The 22,099-nt window shown below is 42.5% G+C and overlaps 1 protein-coding gene across 2 annotated transcripts in view; it reads left to right on the forward strand.

Moving 5' to 3' along the window:
* Positions 1–15,236: 15,236 nt before the first annotated feature.
* Positions 15,237–22,099, forward strand: part of Rnf24 (ring finger protein 24) — a 50,660-nt gene continuing 43,797 nt past the window's right edge. The window contains exon 1 of one of the 2 annotated variants that reach the window (XM_027421747.2): positions 15,237–15,387. The gene's annotated coding sequence lies outside the window, so the exon portion shown is untranslated. The remainder of the gene's footprint in view (positions 15,388–22,099) is intronic. The other variant, XM_027421746.2, reaches the window with a different exon arrangement.

Here is a 22,099-nt window from a genome sequence, read left to right on the forward strand (position 1 = left end):
CATTCTCATTCAAACTATCACATCCGTTAAATTACTTTTATCAGGGTATTTTAGCACAGCAACAGGACAAGTAACTAATACAATTAATACAATGTATTTAATATATATATATATATATGTGTGTGTGTGTGTGTGTGTGTGTGTGTACATAAATTTATATATAAATACCTAAATACTATATATTCTGAATACTTAAAATCTCTATACATATGGCAACATTTTACACACACACACACACACACACACACACACATACACACACACATATATATCTGATGTGTTCCATTCTGTGAATGTATCCAAATTCCTACAGTATGAACAGTATGAACATGGCAGCTTTGCCAGTGATCACTGTCATAAGTAGCTACAACAAACATCTGAGTACATTTCTCCTCTTATATATCAAGTTTCTCTAGAGTGTATTCTGAAAGTAGAATTGCTGTGTCTTCCACTCTGTATTATGACATTGTTTCTCAAAGCTCTTATCTTTTTCTTTTAGGTGCTGGGAATCCAACCTAGATCTTTGCACATACATGCTAGACAAGTGTTCTCCCATCAAACTGTATCCTTAAATCCTTTACAGAGAGAGGTTTATACCAACTTGCATCTGGTCATGAGATTAAAGGCAGGGTGTGTGATTAACTAGCAAGCTGTGTAAAATTACAAGAAGGGTATGAGATTATCTGCTAGTTGACATCCTTGTTATACTGAATGATGTCAGTGCCTCATTCAAACCCTTCAAGCTGGTCCAATCCTGGCCCAGCTGTTGTGTGTGTATTGGCTGCTAATGCTCCCAAACACTCCCTTACTAGTGGATTGCCCTCAGCCCCCAGTGAGTCAGTCCAGACATACAGTAGGTCGTTGTTCATGTTTGTTATTTTGTGTTGGGTCCAAAGGGTAGAAAGAAAAAAATGAAGGCAAAGTAAAGAAGCTACAGTCTCCATCCTCTCTAACCTTGACGCTACTAAACTTATGTGCAAAGAGAGATTTAGAGAGAGGAATTAGAGGAAGAGAGGAAAGAGAGTCTGACTCTGAGGAAGATTCACCTCAAAGCTTCTCCCAGGGGAGGCTTGCTAGAGGGTGGGAGCATGCCAATGTCTCTCTGTAAGTGAAAAGAATATTGAAAGGCTTGCATCCTCCCCTGCTGGGAAAACTCTCTGCTTCCAGCACCCACCCACCCACCCACTTGGTTCTCCTTAGCTTTGTCTATTTTCCTCTTGTCTAATTCCCAATTGTAGTCACACATTTTGTTTGTTAAATTCATCTCCAAGCAAAAAAAAAAACATTGTCCAATGTATAGCATCAACTCGGCATTTATTGAATCAGGAAATTAATCAGGGAATATCATTTATATACACGACATCTTTTGTTTTGTTTTGTTTTTTGAGACAGGTTTCTCTGTGTAGCCCTAACTATGATGGAATTCCCTCTACAGACCAGACTGACCTCAAATTCAGAGATCCCCCTGCCTCTGCCTTCCAAATGCTGGGATTAGAGGTGTATGCCATCACCACCCAGATTTACACTGCATTTTTTTTTTAAGATACAAAAGGGAACTAGTGAAATGGCTCAATGGAGAAAGAGCTTGCCACACAAGCTTGATGACCTGAGTGTGGTCTCCAGAAACCATGGGGAAAGAGAAAATCAGTTTTAAAAGCTGTCCCCTGACTTCCACATTCATGACCAAATGCATTCTCTCTCTCTCTCTCTCTCTCTCTCTCTCTCTCTCTCTCTCTCTCTCTCTCTCTCACACACACACACACACACACACACACACACTAATAATGATGATGATGATGATAATACGTTTATTTATATTAGTTTTTTAAAGTCACAAAAGGCTTTGAGAGGACCCTATGTTTCCTATTCCTCCCAGCCTATTACAAACCATGCACATGTACAAGTGTGAAACCAGAGCCACATTTCCCAGGACAAACCTCCTACCTCTTAAGTGCCCTCTTTACTCATAGAGCCCTGGCCAGTCATCTCTTTCTGGGATGATCACACACCAGACAGGCACTGCCCACTCTCTAGTCTGGGCCAAATTCCTCTTTCTCTCTCTTGTACACACTCTGGGCAGCCTTTGAGACTCTTTTCTGTAGGGGCTGGGAATGTAGCTCAGCTGTCAGAGTGTTTGTATTGCATTCACAACACCCTGGGTTCAATTTCCAGTGCCACATAAGCTGGGGGCGGTGAAATATCCCTGAAATCCCAGTACTGGGGAGATGAAGACAGGAGGATCAGAAGTTCAAGGTCCTGTTTCAAGGCCAGCCTAGGATACATGAAACCCTATCTAAAAACAAAAGCTTCTTGGACTACACCTGTGCTTTCATCTGTCTATCTGGGGCCACTTCTTCAGAAGTAGGGCCACACTATCTGGACCTTACATTTTTCCCGGGTTCTACCCCCACATGGTTTAAATGGGACTGGCTCCTGGAGGCTTATATATTTTAATACTTAGCCAAGGCTTCTGCTGTCCCCTTTGGTAGAACTGTTTGAGAAGGATTAGGAGGTGTGGCTTTTTTGGAAGGTGTGTGTCACTGGGGGTAGGCTTTGAGGTTTCAAAAGCCCATCCTTTCCCTGGTTAGCACTCTCTACTCTCTGCCTTGTGCCTATGGATCAGATATAAGCTCTTAGCTACTGCTCCAGTCCCATGTCTTCCAGCTGCCATGCTCCCCACCACGATGGTTACGGACTCACTCTCTGAACTGCAAATAAGTCCCCCAAAACTCTTCTATAAACTGCCTTGGTTGTGATGTCTCTTCACATTGATGGGAAGTAACCACGGCATCTCACTTCTTCCACCTCTTCCTTCTAGACCTATGATCTCCTCATCCGAATGTGGACACACTGAATAACCAACGAATTATGTACATTTCTTCTTTATGTATTTCTCCATCTTATATCCTAGCCCGTTATGTCACCATCCTCCCTCCTCATCACTGGAACTCAGAACCCCTTTCATTACCAAGGGCACTGAGGCAAAAAGAACAATGATCCCTTAAGATGTCCTCATCCAAATCTCTAGAACCTGTAGATACACTACCTTTCATGGCATTCTTATAAAACTCAGTAACATGATGAGAATAAGGATTTTGAGAGCTTTACCTTGTATGGTAGGGGTTTAGCCCCATGTGTTGGTGGGTTTTCCCTTAGTGCAATGAAATATCCAAGATAACTTATATTGAGAATGTTTATTTTGGTTTACCATTTTGATGACTTTAGCCACTCATTACTTGGCCTTGTTTTTAGCGCACTGTGATAGCACAGTATACCATGGCATGTGAGAAGTCTACTTTGTGGCTTCTAGGAAGCAGAGAAGCAGAAAGGGTCCTAATGTCCCCTTTAAAGGGACCTAACTTTCTTCCACTACAACCACCTCCTTTTTTTTTTTTTTTTTTTTTTTTTTTTTTTTTTTTTGAAAGGGTCTCACTATACAGTCCTGACTGGCCTGGAACTTGACATGTAAACCAGGCTGACCTTGAACTCACAGAAATCTGCTTGGCTCTACCTGGGACCACTAGGACAACCTCTTAAAGGTTCTATGAGCTGGCAAACAAGCCTTTAACTGGGAAAATCTCTTCCACACCATAGCAGGTCCTCACACACAAAAAATGGGGAGGCAAAAGAACTATAGAAGGATATGTGGAACAAATGTGTTTATGTATTTAGGAGAGAAGAGAAAAGGAGGGAGGGAGGGAGGGAGGGAGGACAGACCTGCAGTATGTTTGAGAACGTAACAAAGGAAGGAAAGGAAAGGGGAAACTGTACAATTACATTTATTTATTTATTTATTTATTTATTTATTTTATTTACTTGGTTTTCTGAGACATGGTTTCTTTGTGCAGCCCTGGATGTCCTAGAATTCCCTCTGTAGACCAGGCTGGCTTCCAACTCACAGAGATCCACTTGCCTTTGCCTTACAAGTACTGCGATCACCACCTCCACCTGGCTAATTTCAATTTTTTAAAAGAAGAAAGTATTCTAATAAAATAATGGTTCAACTTTTCAAATTTGGTATGCATAATGAGAACCCCATATACTTACATGTTCAAGAACAGTATCCAAAATTACTAAAGTAATGGACACCAAGACATCACAGACAAGTACCTGAAAACTAAAAATGTAAACATTTTTAAAGCACACAGAGACAAATGATGCACTATCTATATATAAGGGAGAAACCACTGAAATCATAACAGATTCTCCACAGATACTCCAGTCACCAGAAGGAAGTAGCATAGTAGTCTTAAGTGAATTTTTGACCTAGAATTCTATATTCATTTAAAATAGACTACAGAAATGAAGGGGAAATCAGAACGTTCAGATGAGGATTAACTGCTCCCAGAAACCATACTCTTAAAAAATATCCAGTGTAGGGGAGGAGGGGAGGGAGTGGGTACTGGGATTGACATGTAAAACAATCTTGTTTCCAGTGTGCCTACACCAACAGTTAGCTCTCTCTCCTCTCTGCCTCCTGCTTTGTGGATCTGATGTCAGCCACTGCTCCAGCACCATGCCTGCCTGTCTGCTCCCATGCTCCCCACCATGATGTTCATGAACTCACACTCTTAAACTGTAAGTCTCCATTAAACACGTTCTCTAAGTTGCCTTGGTCATGGTGTTTTGTTACAGTGCAAAAAAGTAATTAAGACATTTCCCAAGAGTATAAAATGAGAAGTCAGAGAAGCTAGATCACTCACACATAGCCTGTGGGAATTGTACAGCCATTCTAAAAAACAATTTAGCAATTTCTTATGAAACTAAACACTCAAATTTCCATGTCAATCAATAATTGCACTCCTGGGCATTTCCTCAAGAGAAATTATAAATACATAAAAACCTATATGCAAGTGTTTCTCTTGGCCGGGCGGTAGTGGCACATGCCTTTAGTCCCAGCACTTGGGATGCAGACACAGGTGGATCTCTGTGAGTTCAAGACCAGCCTGGTCTACAAGAGCTAGTTCCAGGACAGGGTCCAAAGCCACAGAAAAACCCTGTCTTGAAAAACCAAAAATAAAAATAACCCCAACGTTTCTCTTTTAGTACACAGACTATAATGTTCATATTGGGAACATGCCAGTGTCCTCCCACAGGTAAATAAATGATAAAGGAAAAAATGTACCATCCATATGATGGAACACAACTAAGCAACAAAAAGAAACAAACTATTGACTCATGCTACAATATTGATAAATCTCCAGGAAAGTATCCTGAGTAAATAAAGCTAGTCAAAGTTACACACTGAGTGGTTTCATTCATAGGGTCCCTTTGAAATGATACAATTATACACATACACATAGAGCCTATTATGTAACTTCCAGGACACTGAGACATGGAGGTGGGAAGAAAGGAAACAAGAATCATGTAACCCCTATTCTGCAACTCACCTGTGATGTGATTACATAGACCTATACTACTGATAAACTACATAGGACGAAACGCACATGCCAGAGATGGTAAAATAAGATTTGTGCACTATCACAATGTCAGTTTCCTGGCTAACAACATCATGCTATATAACTGGGAGAAATTGGGTGAAGAATACACAGAATTGCTGTTTTATCTCTTGTAACTCCAAGTGAACCTATTTCAAAATGAAAATATTAGTTCAAAGAAACTTCATTAGAAGGAAACCTAAGCGAATGCAGGTGTAGTCAGATGGTTTGAGGAAATATATCTCAGAGCAAACATTCATTCATGGCATTGAATGATTTGCTAGAAGACATAAATAAATATCTACTTACCCAGATAGCACACCAATGGAAGACCAAAGAAATTACTGCACCCATATCTACCTTGGTGAGTCAACCACTTTACTGGGCTAATAGGCCTGGGGATGAAGAGTTACTTAGAGAAATGTGGGTAATCCCTAAACAGCTGCACCCCCAGAAAGTCCCACCCAACATGAATGACAGGCTCCCGGAGGCTGAATAAATGAAATCTTCCCTCCACTGCAGTTAACCGTCCACCCCAGTACACCCAGCAGCCCCTGAGACCATGTGTATCTATGAGAGAGCAAGATGAATGGAGAGGCTATAATCTCAGCCACTTTTACTAAGGCATGTCAATATGCCTGATCTTCTAAAGGTCTCATGTGGGCTACCAAAACTGCTCTGAATTCAAGATAGCAATAGATATGTCGTGCCTGAAAGATGTAATTCCACAGCTCTCCACCCTTCTTCTGCTTCTTACACCCTCCCCCCACTTTCTGCAATTTCATTGATCCTTGGAGGGGGTAATATACATGATTGTTTTTCTCCCGTTTATGGTTGATCATTGCGCCTCTATATCACAGCAATAGTCACTTATTCTCAGTAATTTGGCCAGTTATGATCTCTACAATAAACACTAACTGCAGCAAAAAAAGAATTTTCCAAGGCCTGCAAAAGAAATAATATATGGTGAATGTAAACAAAAGTTTAGGAACCAATTAGACAGAAACATCATGTCAAAACTTGTAGAACTGAATACTACAGAAAACACATTTTAAAGAAGAACAGATAAGTCTTAATGACAAACGGATTTACTAAACCTCTATGAACATTTACAGAGACGATCCTGAAAGCTAATGATCCTGAAAGCAAGCCCTATATCTACTTCAAGACAGGGTCAAGACTGGAAGCCAAGCCTCAATAGGAATAGAGCATATAGGTGGAGTTTCTCTGTGTCTCGACAGCCACTCCCAAATAACCACCTGGAGACCTCTTATTAATCATGAAAGCTCAGACGATAGCTTAGACTTGTCTTTAGCTAGCTCTTATAACTTAATCCATTTCTATTCATCTATGTGCTGTTCCAAGCCTCACTTATCTCATCCAGGTACTTCCATGCTGCTTCTTCCCTGTCTGGCTGGCAACTCCTCAGACTCCACCCTTTTTCTCCCCAGCATTCTCTACCCTGAAAATCTTGCCTAGCTACTGGCTGTTTAGTTTTTTTATTAAACCAGTCACAGTGACATATATTCACATAGTATAAAAGAGTATTCCACATTTCCTCCTTTTTGTCTAAATAAAGAAAGGTTTTAATTCTAACAATAGTTCGTTCTTCTCCTATTTGGATCTGTGGTAATTCTAGAGCTATTACATATTGACAGGCGCTAACCCCCCTCAAGAGGGGTGGCGGGGATGCATGTATTTATCATATCAAAACCAACCTAGTCAGCTCCCTCCTGAGGAGGGAGGGAGCCTGTGGCTTTGGTGACTCTAGATAACCTCAGGCTGATCACACCCTACACCCCCCCCCACACCCCACACCCCACACACACCCCCATCCCCTGGAGAGGGAGCCTGAGAAATGGCTACCACATTCAAGAAAAACCAGCAACAAGCACTCTTTCTAACAATAACTAGAGCCACTTCTTTTAGACAAAGTACTGCTTGAAGGTCTGTGCCTCTAAGAATACCTGATTATAGGGCTGGAAAAAAAATGGCTCATCAGTTAAGAGCATTTGTTCCACTTTGAGAGGACCCAGGGTCAGTTCCCAGCATATATATGGCAGCCCATAATTGCCTGTAACTCCAACTCCAAGGGATCTGATGTCCTCTTCTCGCATGTGTGGGCACCTACACTCACACACTCACACACCCACACCCACACACACACACACCCCCCACACACACACACACAATTTTAAACAAATCCACATAATTTTAAAAGAGCAAAAATAAATCTGCTTTTAAAAATCTTGATATACAGCTGGGCTTTGGTGGTGCACGCCTTTAATCCCAGCACTCAGGAGGCAGAGGCAGGCAGATCTCTGTGAGTTTGAGGCCAGCCTGGTCTCCAGAGTGAATGCCAGGATAGGCTCCAAAGCTACACAGAGAAACCCGGTCTCGAAAAACAAAAAACAACAACAACAAAAAAATCTCATTATGACAATGGTACAAATATAGCAGTCCTCTTGGTGACCAGAGTCTTTAACAAGTGTCTGAAGTCTTCCTGGGTTGGCCCTATGTTAACCTCAAGGGAACTCCCTATACCTCTCCCCTGTGCTGCATCCCCCAATTCCTATATCCTGGGTCTTTCTCTGGTTTTCTTCCTTGGTTTGGCAAGTACAACTTTCAGTTACTTCTAGAAAAGGAAACATGAGTTTGTACATATTTGAAATCATCTTTATAATACTCAATACTTGACTAGTAGTTTAGCTAGGCATAGAATTCCAAATTAAAACAGTTTCCCTTCACAGTTCTCAGAATATTACTCTAATATTTTAACTTCCAGTGTTGCTAAAAATAGTTTTGAGGTGTAATAGCTAGTCAGAAAATGGAAAGGACATGAGAAAGGAAAGCATGCCCCCTCCCCAATTCTCCTGGTTCTAACAGTTTCTTTTTCCTTTTTCTCCCTAGCTAATAGCCAGGAGTTTTTCTTTTTTAACATTGTTTCCAGTCCTTTGCCATATAATTCTTCTTTTTTTAAAGAACTTTTCTAAAATGCATGTGTGTGTGTGCGTGCATGTGTGCATGCATGTGTGTGTGCGTGTGTGTGTGTGTGTGTGTGTGTGTGTGTGTGTATTTGTGTGTGTGTGTGTGTGTGTGTGTGTGTGTGGTCTACAGAAGCCAAAAGAGGGTGCCAAATCCCTTGGAACAGATCCCTTGGGATCTTGTGAGCTACCTGAGGTAGGTGCTTGGATCCAGACTCTAGTCCTCTGGGTAGAGTAGCTATCAGTCTTAGCTACAGAGTCACCACAGCTCACCAGGAGGACTTCTTGTTGCTGTTTTGTTTTTGTGTATGACTGACAAGACCACCTGCAGAAAACTGCACTCCCTTCTGTGAGAAACACCACAAATGAGATTGTTAGAAATGCTCAAGAATGATGCCTCAAGTGCAACCATTTTAGGACCTGGACGTGAGTAAGATATTTTAATGATATTCTATTTCTGCCAGTCCTTCTGTCTCAGGCTGCTGGCCACCCAATGTACCTGAAAATGCTCCTTTTCAGGGACAGAATTCTGTGAGTAAGAAAAGGGAGCACACTACTTTCCCTAACAAATTTAAAATTAGTTGCAAATTAAGAGGCTTCAAAGTTCCTAAGTCGCAAGCATAGCTTCCCCTGAGGCACCTCTGTGTGTCACATGGGCTCACATGCTCATTCAACATGCGCACTCACATGTGTTCTCTTTGCTCAATTAGTAGATCCATTCACTTTGCTTTCCTCTGATTTGTCCTGAAAATCTCTTCTGTGGCAGATGCCAAGGGCTGAGGTACAACTGAGTCAAGGTCCTCTAAGACCCTAAATGGGACTCCTCGGGCCACACTGAGAAACCCCAGTTGAATTTCCTGCTTCTGGCAGTGGTCTCAAGAGAAGTCTAGAGATGTTCTGATTCCTGAGATTTAGTATATGGCTTAAGTTTCTCCATTAAAGTTTGTGGAATCTTTTTGTGCTAAGTTCTGAAATTTCACAATTTCCGAGTCTTAGTTGGGACTGTTTTATCTATTGAACACAGTGAAGGCTCACCACCTGGTAATTTATGGTTCCCACTTGGAGAAATGTTTCTTGAATTATCACTCATTATTACCTTCCCTCCTGTTCTGAAAGACCTACTATTTTTGACTATTCCTCCTACATGTGTTTTGCATTTGTTTTCTATGAACTGTCTTAGACTTAGCCTACACATCTTCTATTGACTTTTTAATTTCTGGTACTATGAGCCTGAATGTATATTTATTTTAAAGCTGTTTTTTATTTCCTGTCTTAAGATAGTATCTTATTCTTGTTTTGTGGTTACAGTATCTCATTCTTGAGAATAAATCTTGATGTTTTCTAAGTTGCTTTTTTCCCCTATTACTTTCTTTTAGTATGTGTTATTGTTACTTGTTCTCTGTCTTCTGTGCTACCAGATCTCCTCAGATATCTGGGAATCTAATAAACTCTGCTAGATACTATTGTTGTCCTACCCATGCCCAGCTTCTGTGGTCTGGATGCCAATGGGATGTTTTCCTTTCTCTAGAGAGCTGTTTTTGACCAGGAACTCCCTTCCCTAATTTGTGACCTCTTTCTTGGCAGTCAGTGGCCAGAGACCTATTAATATCTGTATATAAGAAATCAGTCCTCTTGCTCCAAGATGAGATCAACCCTGATACAATTTCCATTTCAGAATTCCCTGTGGATCAGGTTGAGTTCAAATTTCGTCCAAGGTCATCTCTACCGTCTCCTTTCTCTGTGGCTTCTGAGAGAGAAAGGGTGAGCTGCTTCTAAGCTCCTGTCCTCTGTAAATCACTTGCATGGGACACCCCATCTCCAGGTAACTGAAGGCATAGTTATGGTTCAATTTCATTTTTGCCTTGATTGGATTTGGAATTAGGAGGCTTACTCCCACATGTTTGTGAGGGTGCTTCCAGAGAAAGTCAATTGAGAAAGGAAGATTCACCCTGAATGTGGATAGCACCATTCCATGACTGGGTCTTAGGCTGAATAAAAAGTGGGAAGGAGAAAGGAAGCCGAGCACTGTCATTATTTCTCTCTGTTCCTTGACTATGGACACAATGCGCTTAGTTGTCCTACACTTCCACCATCATGCCTTCCCTACTGCCATGGACTGTATCCTCTTCAACTGTGAGCCAAAATAAATTATTCATCCATTATACTATTCCTCATTAAATATTTTTCACAGAAACAATAAAAGCAAGTAATAAAGAAATCGATTACTCTAAGTGGGCCTTCACTGTGATTACTTGGTATATGATTTGTAGACCTTTGCAAACGATTTGCAAAAGGAATTTGTAGAACTTTGGACCCAGGGGTGGTGGTGGTGGTGGTGGTGGTGGTACACATCTTTAATCCCAGCACTCAGGAAGCATGGGCAGGAGGATCTCTCAGTCTGAGGACAGCATGATCTACAGAGTGAGTTCCAAAACACCCAGAGCTACACAGAGAAACAAACAAACAAAAAGAATTTGGACATAGAAATTATGTTGATGGAGTAAAGTGATGGTAATGGGTTTTCTTCTAAGACCCATGACCTCACTAGCCCCGGGCAGTTAGCTGCAATTCTAGTTCTAGGCATGGCTTCCCTTCTGTTGAGCAGGCCTGAAGTCCAATTAGACAGCTTTTGGTTACCTCCAAGACATGACTGCTACTGTTGCTTCTTTAGGGATATCTTGCCATTGTAGCTTGGTAGTTTTCCTCCCTTGGCAGCTCACATAGTATAATTTTTGGTACTATGAAAGCTAGACCACAGGAAGGAAGCAGGGAGTAGCAGGAATCTTCCTAGTCCTGTGTCCAAAGTGTGTTCTGTCTTCATCAACAGGGACTTACTTTCAACCTCTGAGAGAAGACCAATGGCAACAGTAATATTGTTTGGGGAGTTGCTTGGGCTACCCTGACAACTTGAGCAGAGGTTCCTTATGCTTGGTCCTGGGGGTTTTGATAGTCAACGGATCTTTGCTTGTGATGAACACTGCCAGCCCAAGTGACTTAACTTCAATCAATGTGTGGATCACTACCCACATTTTGGAAAGTCGTACCTTATCCCTCATCACCAACCTCCCCCACCACATCGGTAAGTTCATTATAGCTGATGAATCTTCATTGATATGTCATTATCTTCTAAAAACCCATGATTTACATTAGGGTTCACTCTTTTTTTTTTTTTTTTTTTTGGTTTTTCAAGACAGGTGTTCTCTGTGGCTCAGCTCTTGTAGACCAGGCTAGTCTTGATGCCTCCAGAGTTCTGGGACTAAAGGCATGTGCCACTGTGCCCTGGCTAGGGTTCACTCTTGTGGCCATACATTCTACAGGTTTGCACAAATGTGTTACTTGTATTCACCATCACAGCATCATACAGTATTTCCAGTGCTCTAAAAATTCTCGGTGGATTTTAAGAGGAAAGAGGTTTTCTTCTGTGTTGCTAGGTAATCGTTGCTTTTCTAGTAGAGGGACCAACAGCAAGAGTTGCAGAGAGTGAAACAGCATGGTGCTGTTCTAGAAACAGCTGTAAAATAAGGCTCAAGTGCCAGACAGCACAGAGAAAATGAAAAGCCAGACACAGCAGATTTGCATATTTTTTGAGAGACACACAGAGAGAGAGACAGAGAGAGAGAGAATAGATCTGCATGAGAATGGATTGAGACGTCTGCAACAGCCTAGGGGAAAGGTGAAGAGGTCTGGTTTATACCTAAGCAAGAGCTATCTCAGCAAACCTATGTTCAAAAGGCCTTCCTGGTAATTGCTGGATTGCAAGGAGGGAGGGGATAGCCAGCTCCCTGGCTAGAGAGGTGAGGGAGGAAGTGGCCACAGCAGGTTGGTTCAGAATTAGCTTTATTCAAAAGTGAGAGCCTCAAGACCATGGAGGACCGTTCTCAGTCTTAGGGTAAGAGAGTACCAGCAAGGACAGAGACATTATCTCAGAGACAACATGACTGGACCTTGGAGAGGGGGAGTCTATCCTAACACTTAGAGAGGACCCTCATCAGTAGAGAGAGCTTAAGCAGAAAAATAGAAAACAGAGCTCCCATGTACGGCGTGACAGGCATCCCAAAAGCAGGGTCTTCAGATAACCCCAAACGAGAGAGATTTTTACTGATTTGACTTATTCTTCAACAATTTTATACATGTATATTGATCATATCTCTCTCTCCTCTCCCACTCCCCTGAAGCTCCCCGATCCTTCTCCTTCCCACTTACATGCCCCCCCTTTCTCTCAACTCACTGAGTCTAATTAGTGCTGCCAACACGGGCACCGGGATGGTGCCACCCACTGCAGTATGGACAACACACTAGCAGACACATCCCTAAAGAAAAATAACACCTCCTTCCCCAGCAGCCAGCAGCTGCCAATAGCTTCTCAGTTATGAACTCTCCCTCCATCCCTGCTGGAATGTTCACTGGCTAAATCCTGTGCATGTAAGCACAACTGCTGTTGAGTTCACAAGTGCCATGGCCATGTCATGTTCAGAAGAAAGCATTTCACAGCATTCCTTTGCATCCACTGGCCTCTGCATTCTTTTTGCCCCTCTGACATGGCATTCCCTTAGCCTCAGATTAATAATAGATGTCCTGTTTGGGACTAAGCATTCAATAGTCACTTATTCTTAACTCTTTGACCACTTTGAATTTCTGCATTATCTGTAAACAGAAGATTCTCTGTCCAATCTTGGGAGCAGCACCAATCTATGGGTACAAATATAAATATTTAGAAGGCACCTTGACAACATGAAGACTTAGTGGAACTACAGTCCTTAGATCCCCCTAGGGCTTGTCACCTCCCAGACCATTGGCATTTGACCACATTTACAGTATCAAGTATGAATTCCTTCCTGTGAGGCAGGCCTCAGGTCCAATCAGAAAGTATTTGGCTAACCCACAACAATCATACCACTATTGCCCCAGTGGGAAGATCTTGACTGACAGATCAGTATAGTAGCACACAAGGTCCTGTGCTGGGTAAGACCATTATTTTAGTTTGGGTTCTACTGCTGTGATAAAACACCATGACCAAAGACAACACGGGAAGGGAAGAGCTTATTTGTCTTACATTTCCAGGTTCAGTTCATCATGAAGGGAAGTCAGGACAAGAACTGAAGGCAGGAATCAGAAGGAAGGAACTGATACCCAAGGCACAGAGGAATGCTATTTACTGGCTTGCTTACTATGCTTGTTTTCTTATACTACCCAGAACCACCTGCCCAGGGGTGACACCACGCACAGTAGTTTGTGCCCTCTCTCATCAGTTATTAATCAAGAAAATGTCCTATAGGCTTGCCTACAAGCAATCTAATGGAAGCATTTTTCTCAAGTGAGATTTCTCTTCTCAAATGGCACTAGCTATGTGAAGATGGAAAAAAAAAGCCACCCCCCCAAAAAAAACTAGCCACACCTCTTTCAAGGTAACAAGTGATACTGCCCACAAAGGGTGGGGCCGGGTGGGGCCCTCCCAAATTAATCATCAATCATTAATCAAGAATATATGCCACAGATGTGCTCACAGGACAGCCTGATACAGTAATTCTTCCGCTGAGGTTACTTCTCCCCAGATGACTCGTTTGTGCCATGCCCCTTCTTCTTTTGTGCCCCATAAAAGGCCTTAGACAATAATCCTGGCACTTGAGTGTCTTCACTCACGTAGCCTGCTGCTCCCTAGTAGTGTATTTTGCATGTGTTTTTCGTTCTTGCTTTTCTTCAAATAAAGTTTTCTTGCTACTTTTGCACATCTGTGTGGGCTTTTATTTAAATTCCTTGAATAAGAGACCAGTAACATGAAAACACTCTACCCAAACGTCAGGTAACAATCTGCTTTAGTTTACATGCCAAGGTGAAGGAATTAGGTAGGCCTACACACTTAGCAGCAGTGAAGGGTAGGAGCTTCAAGGCCGCAGCACAGCAGGGCTCCTGAGAGCAGAAGAGGGAAAGGGAAAGGGGGAGAGGAAAGGGAGGGTATGGGCGTGGAGATTTCAGGCAGGTGTGGCTTGATTCTGGGAGAAGAAGTTGGGTAGAGGGCTTGTAATCTAACATTCACTGATTTCTTCTTACTTCCCCTTTTGGGGGAGGTTTATGGTTTGCCAAAGCAGAAGGAATGGGCTGCTAGGCATTTTCCATGATGAATTAAGCCACAAACTATTTATGGTTTATGTGAAGGATTTGGGAGGGGGAGGGGAGATATCTCAGACAGGAAAATGGGGGAGTAAGGTAAGGCAGGACCTGAAGTGCCGTGCCATACACCCTGCTAAGAAGCCTTAACGGTGACGGCTGTGAGAACTGCTGCATGCTACCACTAATCTGCTAGAATAGGCCTTGTTATTACAAGAAGGGCTCAATGCTCCCAAATCCTGAGTCAGTTTCTTGTCTACAGGGCAAAACGAGCTGGGGGCCGAGAGTAATGGGTAGATAAATAAATAAAGGTAATTACATAAAGGAACGCACTGTTTCTTGGATATACTCGATTCCTCTATCTGTGCAGCCACTGGTCTGCAGCAGGTGGAAGTACCCCACCTATGAGGACTCTTGGGCCGCATGCTAAGATAGAAGCCAAATTTCATTCTTTTAACAGTTAAAAAACGTTCACAGCCACGGGAAATACTAAACAGCTGAGAAGACGTGAACCTTATACCTCAGCCTCAGGAATCAACCTCCACAGGGTAGCCCACAGCCTCTTCTCGCTACCCGGAGGAGGGCCGCGCCTGCGCACTGCAGACAATGAAGCCGCGCGCCCTCAGCGAGGAGGCGGGACTTGCCCGGGCATCCGGGTCCCACACCCCGCCTCCGCGGCATGAATGAGAGGCGCGGCGCCCGCCCCTCCCCCGCCGGGCCCGCCCCTCGCCGGGGCCGAAGCTATCAGTCGCCACCGCCAACTCAGCGGCTCGGACACACGGACGCGACTGGCGAGCAGCTCGCTGCCAGGAAGCTGCCGCCGGGCGCCGCAGCCCTCACGCCTGCTGCCCATTACCCGGGTGAGTGAGGGGAGGGCCGAGCCTGAGGCCGCACGGCTGAGCCAGAGGCTGAGACGCAGGCTCCGCAGGTCCGTCTCTGGGATGCTGAGGGCAGCGCGCCGGCCTCGCACCCGCTCCGAGACCGGGGGGCCGCGGGGCAGTCCCCACACACCCGCACAAAGGGCGGCGCGGGTTGTCACCCGGAGGTCACCTCGGGCTGGGCCCGGGTGGGGGAGGCGGGATGGGCGGAGGATGGATGAGCCGCTGCCTCCGCGTTGGTGGTGGTGGGGACGGACGCGCGTCTCGGGGACGCGGTGTGGCAGTGGTTTTCTGGTCCCGAGCCACTCCTTCCTTTGTGGTGCTTGTCTCGTGCCTGGTTGTCACACTGTGCAGGGCAGTGGTCTGCACCGGCGTATTTACTAGTGAAAGTCATAGGGCCGCCTCATCGGCTGCGGGTGGGGGGCGTGTGTGCGCACCCACCGGCCTGAGAATTAATGACCCTGCTTTGTTTCCGGAGACCCAAGGGGTGTGCGTCCTGTGAAACGAGACGGTCTGAGATCGTCTAAAAGGGCGTACGGGAAAAGAAGTGTAAAGATAACCACATCTTTACCTGTCCGTCCCTGGTGCTATTTCAGATAACAGTTTTGTTTGTTTGTTTGTTTTTGGTGTTTCTTGTAAAACCAGCCAGTGGGTCTTTTCATTGAAAGTGTGACTCTGTATTATGTGGTTGTATATTTATAATACATTGCTGTTGGGGTTAATGGTGATATATTTATGTGTCGGGGATATGCCAACATCCAGAACATTGCTTTCTGGGTAGATGGTTGCTAATAGGTCTTTGTATACATATCTATAGGAATACTCCCATGTATCTAGGGCACTGCGTTACCCACTCTTCAGTACAGGTGTATTGTGTTTCTTGCCTCCTTGCTTTACAAAGTAAGAGGTGGTACAGCAGGTTCTCACCTCCTTGTTTGTCCGGTCGCCCCGTGGCCCCCCCCCCCATGCTTTGGCAAAGGATTTTATTGCATATTATCCTGGCATGCACCCTGGCTTTGATCTGAATTTTCGAGTGTTTGGTTGTGCAGCCCAGCTCAACAACTCATCTTACACGACTACCAGAAAACACCTTTTTTTTTTTTCTTTTTCTTTTTTTTTCCCTTTCATCCCCCAAGAGGGTAGGAAGCACTACTGGGTCCCATAGACTTTGAATTGATAGGACTGCTTGCCTGTTTCACCAACTAAAAAAAGGTCTTTAGGCTAGTACCAGGAAGGTGTGTCCGCCAACGCCTTTCATCCCATCATTTGGGAGGAAGAGACAGGAGGATCTCTGTGATTTCAAGGCCAGTCTGATCTACATCGGAATTTCTAGGCCAGAACTACATGATGAGATCTTGTCTCAACAAACAAGATTATTTTTATTTGTTATTTTAAGCAGATTATTTGAATTTTATAAGATAGTTACTACTCTAGTTGGATAATGATATTTTGCCCTTCTAATTTTGTAGAATGAAAAAGCACATTTCTGAAATATTTTTGTTATGATATTTTGATTCAAAATAGTGGTGGTGGAAAAACTGAGGAGTTTATATATGATTAATTGAGTGGGTTCAGGTTTAAGATTCTCTTCAAGATTATTTAGTTTTGAGTCACATATATTTTCATTCCTAGTAAAATTTCAGTACAAAATGAAATGTAAACCTCCACAGCATCTGTTTATGTATAGACTCCCTGCTTAAAACATTTGCTTTTAATTTGAAGGAAATTTTCCACTGGTTGGATGAAAATCCATTATTCTTAATAAAATTCTTGCCTTATTCATTTTTCTTAAACCAAACTGTGGGTCACAACCCAATATGCATAACTGAATGTGGGAGTCACAAATAATTAGCAATCAGAAGTTTCTGAATGTTCAGTGATCAAAAATTAATTCAAGGGGCTGGAGATGTAATTTAGATGATAGTGCATCTTTGCTTAGCACGAACAATGCCATGCCCCAGATTTGGTTCCTTGGACTGAATTGGTGTCCCATACCTATAATCCGTTTCCCCTTGGGAGGACGGAGGTAAAAGGATCTCCTTGGCTACATTAATGAGTTTGAAGCCAGCCTGGGATACAGGAGACCCTGCTAAAGTGATAATAGTAAGAATAATTCACAATCAAACACATAACAGAACTGAGATGCTCTGGCATTGCTGGTGTAGCAGTGCAGGACCTCACTGCAGCCTTGCTAACGAGTATGCTTTGGCACCTCATGCTGTCACACCCTATGCCAGTGAATGCTGCCTGACGTACCTTGGCTCAGGTTCTAGGCTATTGTCTGTTAGAAGTACAGTGGTTTTGTTTTTTTCTGAATTTAGAAAGTTCTGTGATCCTATTGAAACATAATGGTTTAAAGCTGAGGGTGTGGCAGACACCTTTAATTCCAGTACCCCGGAGGCAGAGCCAGTCCTGTTTTGAAAAAACGGATGGATGGATGGGTGGGTGGGTGGATGGATCTTTGAAGAAAGAGAAAAATACTGCACCTATTGTATTAAATTTTCTTTTTTTCTTCTTTTAGACAGAGTCTCACCACATAGACCTGGAACTCACTATGTAGACCAGGATAGAATATTCAGGAGGCAGTGGCAGGCAGGTGGAGTTCTGTGAGTTCAAGACCAACCTGGTCTACATAATGAGTTCCAGATCAGCCAGGGTCTCACTATCAAAACAAAAGCTGTTTGAGTTGCTAACTTGAAAAAAAAATTTTTTTGAATTTTGGTTTAGAATTAGATTTCCAACAACTTCAGAAATGGTCCTTTATCAGTTATTTTTTCTCTTTGCTGTGACAAAATAACTGACAAATGACTTGAAGAAAGGTCTGTTTTTGGCTGGCAGCTTGAGGGTGACATGGTGGGGAAGTCCAAGACAGGAATATAAGTCCCTTGTCAAATTGTGTCTAGTGGAAGAGGAGAGTGATGGATGCTATATTTCCTTCCAGCTTGTGAGGATGCTTCCATTCACATTCAGGGTTGCCCCTCTGGCTTTTTTTTTTTTTTTCAAAATCATTATTTTGTTTTATGTGTCTGGATGTTTCCCCTGCAAGTATGTCTGTGTACCAATGTGCTTGCTTGGGGCCAGAGGAAGCTAGAGGAGAGCATCAGATCTCTGAAACTGGAGTGGCAAACAGTTGTGAGTAGTCATGTGAGTGCTGGGAATTGAACCCCAGTCCTCTGGAAGATCGTCCAATGCTTTTAACTGCTGGACTTTTTCCAGCTCAGTCTTCTTCAGTCAAACCTTTGGGGACAGGGACACCTTTATTTTATAGACACACCCTGAGGTGTGATTTCATGATGATTCCCATCAAGTTGAAAATCAAAATGAACCAACATAGGTCCTAAACATACTTCTTCCATTTTGTACCATGTATTTATAAAAAACAGCACTTCAGCACTGACATTAGTCAAAAGACAAGTCACCTCAGAAAATGGTGATCCTCTATGCAGTATTAAATATTTAGCCACAATTTAATTCTCTATGTAAACGTAAACAAGCACATCCATATCAATATGCAAATTTGCCTTTTGTCTTTAGTAAGTGGTAAAATTGTATATGTCAAAGAGTTATTTCAAAATAAAATTGTTTTAAGTTTATTATCAGTAAATGTATGGTTTGATATTAAAACAGTTTTATATGCCTGTATTCCTGAGGTCTCAAAAAAACATTTCTGAGGTGAAAGGGGATGAAAATGGGAAATATGGCCCTACCTTGGATGACTAAAAAGTTTTTTTTAGGACCTTAAGTTAGTAAAGGTTAACTTTCTTGTTTATTTTTGCAGCAGGGTTTCTCTGTGTGTGGCTCAGAGAGTTCCTAGAATGATGCTCTGTAGACCAGGCTGGCCTTGAACTCACAGAGATCCACCTGCCTCTGCCTCCCGAGTGCTGGGATTAAAGGTGTATACCACCACCACCTGACTAAAGGTTAACTCTTATGTTTGATAGGTTTGGGTTTTACAATGTAGAATTTGTTTATTTATTTATTTTTAAGACAGGGTTTCTCTATAGACCAGTCTGGCCTCGAATGTAGAACGGCCTGCCTCTGCCTCCCAAGTGTTGAGATGAAAGGTGTACGCCACTATACCTGGCTGAACTTTAATTTTTCAAGAGTGACTTATCCCATCCCCTCCCTCCCTCCTTTCTTTCCCTCTCCCTTTGGACTGTAAGAAGATCTTAGGTCGAAGCCCTCTCTCTTCCTCTCACCAATTCGGGAAACCTGTCCTTAGGACTCTTTTGTGTTCCTCATATCAGAAACCACCTTCCTCCCCCATTCTTTGTCTCATATCCCTTCACTACTCACGGTTCCTGTATTTGTGCCTTCTCTCTTGCATCATTAACTTTACACAGGTCTCTCCATGTCAGCTCACAGGCATGTTCTCTTGCCATCTCTAAAAACAGAGAGCCAAATTTAATAAACTTTCTTTGCCTCCCATCAGTCTGCCCTGTTTACTGATGGTTAGATGTCTCAGGTGAGAAGTACACACTTTGCCTATCTCTTTATGTAGGACCCATCATTCCTAGCTGGTATTGTTGACTTGCCTTCTTGTCTCTTAGCCCCACTAGAATGCCAGCTACAAAAAGGCAAGAACCTTATCTATTCTGTAATTCAATTTCAACCTAGTCAGCCAGCTCTTGCCTTTTAATTTTTCTAACAAGAAGATCATTTCATTTTTGTTTTGTTTATTCTTTTCTACGCTAAAAGTTCTGGGCAGTGGTGGCACATGACTTTGATCCCAGCATTTGGGAGGCAGAGGCAGATGGCTCTCTGAGTTTGAGGCCAGCCTGGTCTACAGGGCCCAGGGGGTTGAACTCAGATCATCACGGTTGTAGGCAAGCTCCTTTACCCTCTGAACCATCTCATCAGCCCTCTCTTCAATATTTTTGTTTAGAATACTTGTATCCCCCTAAGATATTATTGGTCATAAATATAACCTATTTAGTTTTTTTTCCTTTCTTTCCTCTTCCAACCCCCTCCCCATTTCTTGCCCATTTGTTCCCCAGATTATACCATGTGATAGGTTAGTAAAATGATCTGCAATTGGCCAGGCAGTAGTGGTGCACACCTTTAGTCCCTGCAGGCCTGGATCTCTGTGAGTTCAAGGCTAGACTGACCTACAAAGAGAATTCCAGGGCTATTATATAGAGAAAGCCTGTCTCAAAAAAAAGAAAAACAAAACAAAACAAAACAAAATGAAACAAACAAACAGAGCAGCTTATAACACTTGTAACAGTTTGGTAAATTGATAAATCGTTCTGATCATTTGATAAAGTAGACTTTGAGCCAAGCACTATTTGTTTATTTGGCTCAAAGATTCCTTCTTCATGTTAGTCCATGTTGTTATCTTATTTTATTTGTTTTCCTTTTTGAAACAGTTTTTCACTGTTGTGGAGCCCTGGCTGACCTGGATCTCCCTGTGTCTGCCAATGGCCTCCATCTTGAAAGACCTTCCTCCTACCTCTGTCACCTGTGTGGTAAGATTATAGTTGTGTGCTAAAACTTTGAAATGCCCAATATCATCAAACAGATTTACTTATTTTGGTTATTTGAGACAGTATTTCATGTAGCCCAGGCAAGCCTTGAACTTAGTTAACTATGTGGCTGAAGATGACCTTGAACTCCTAATCCTCAGGACTCTTAAGTGCTAGGATTATAGATAAATGCTCTCAGATATACTAGATACCTGGCAAACTTTTTTCCCAGTAACTGTAAGATGTTCTTTTTACCTGCTAGCAAGCTAAGCTAGGCAAGCAAATATATGTAGCAGTTCAACATACTTTGAGAGCCACATGGAGGATATATACAGGCTGTATAAGTCCCACTAGAAAGGGCTAGATCTAACCTAGATTTAAGAAATTTTTTTCTATGGTTAACATTGTTTGTTGTTTTGGATGTTTACTTTAACAACCATGGGCCTTTTAAATCGAAAACTGAGGAAATTGTTTCTTGTATTAATTTGGTAGTTACTCTACTACTTTCTTATCTAGATACATAATGGGAGTTCTTATAATCTGAACATTTCAGAACCTCAGATGTAGTGCTGTGTAAATTGAGGGTTTTAAGAGAATACCAGATGGTTGAAAAGGAATTGTGAGCACTCCAGTTAGTGCCATCCTTTGAAAGCCAGCTGGATAAACCTTCTCTGCTCTGGAGGTAAGAACTAGACACTTTGTTCCATGCCAGCTGGCTCCTGAATAGCTGGACAGTGGCCTTATTTTGGATTGGCCACTCTTGGAAAGCCAGACTGGGCCTTCCATCTACCCTAAGGATAGTCATGCCAAAGAGTTAGTTGCTCCAGGCCTCCCTCTATGGAGTTGAAGTCAGCCTGCAGTGTCAAGGAAAAGGAAGGTACTTAGTATTGCAAATGAACTCTGTGTAATGAATTGCTGTGGGAAAGTGTAATGTAACCTGAATTTTTATGAATTTAATGCTAAGGATAGAAGAACTGCTCGTCAAAAATGAATGTTTTTATATTGGGACTTTCTCCAGTACCTGTTTTCATTTATTAGCATCTCTTAAAATGAAGTTTGCTTGTTATTTTCATTTTTATCTTGTAAAATTTGGGTCATTTGAATAAGTAAATTTTTTTGCCTCATAAAATTTGCTTTATAAACCATAGACTTCATTAGAGGGCCAATTCTATATGTTGTCTTAAAATTTGTCACATATTATTTGCTAATGATTTACTAATTATACAGGT

This window comes from Cricetulus griseus, chromosome 6 (assembly GCF_003668045.3).
Source record: "Cricetulus griseus strain 17A/GY chromosome 6, alternate assembly CriGri-PICRH-1.0, whole genome shotgun sequence".
Taxonomy (NCBI): Eukaryota; Metazoa; Chordata; class Mammalia; order Rodentia; family Cricetidae; genus Cricetulus; species Cricetulus griseus.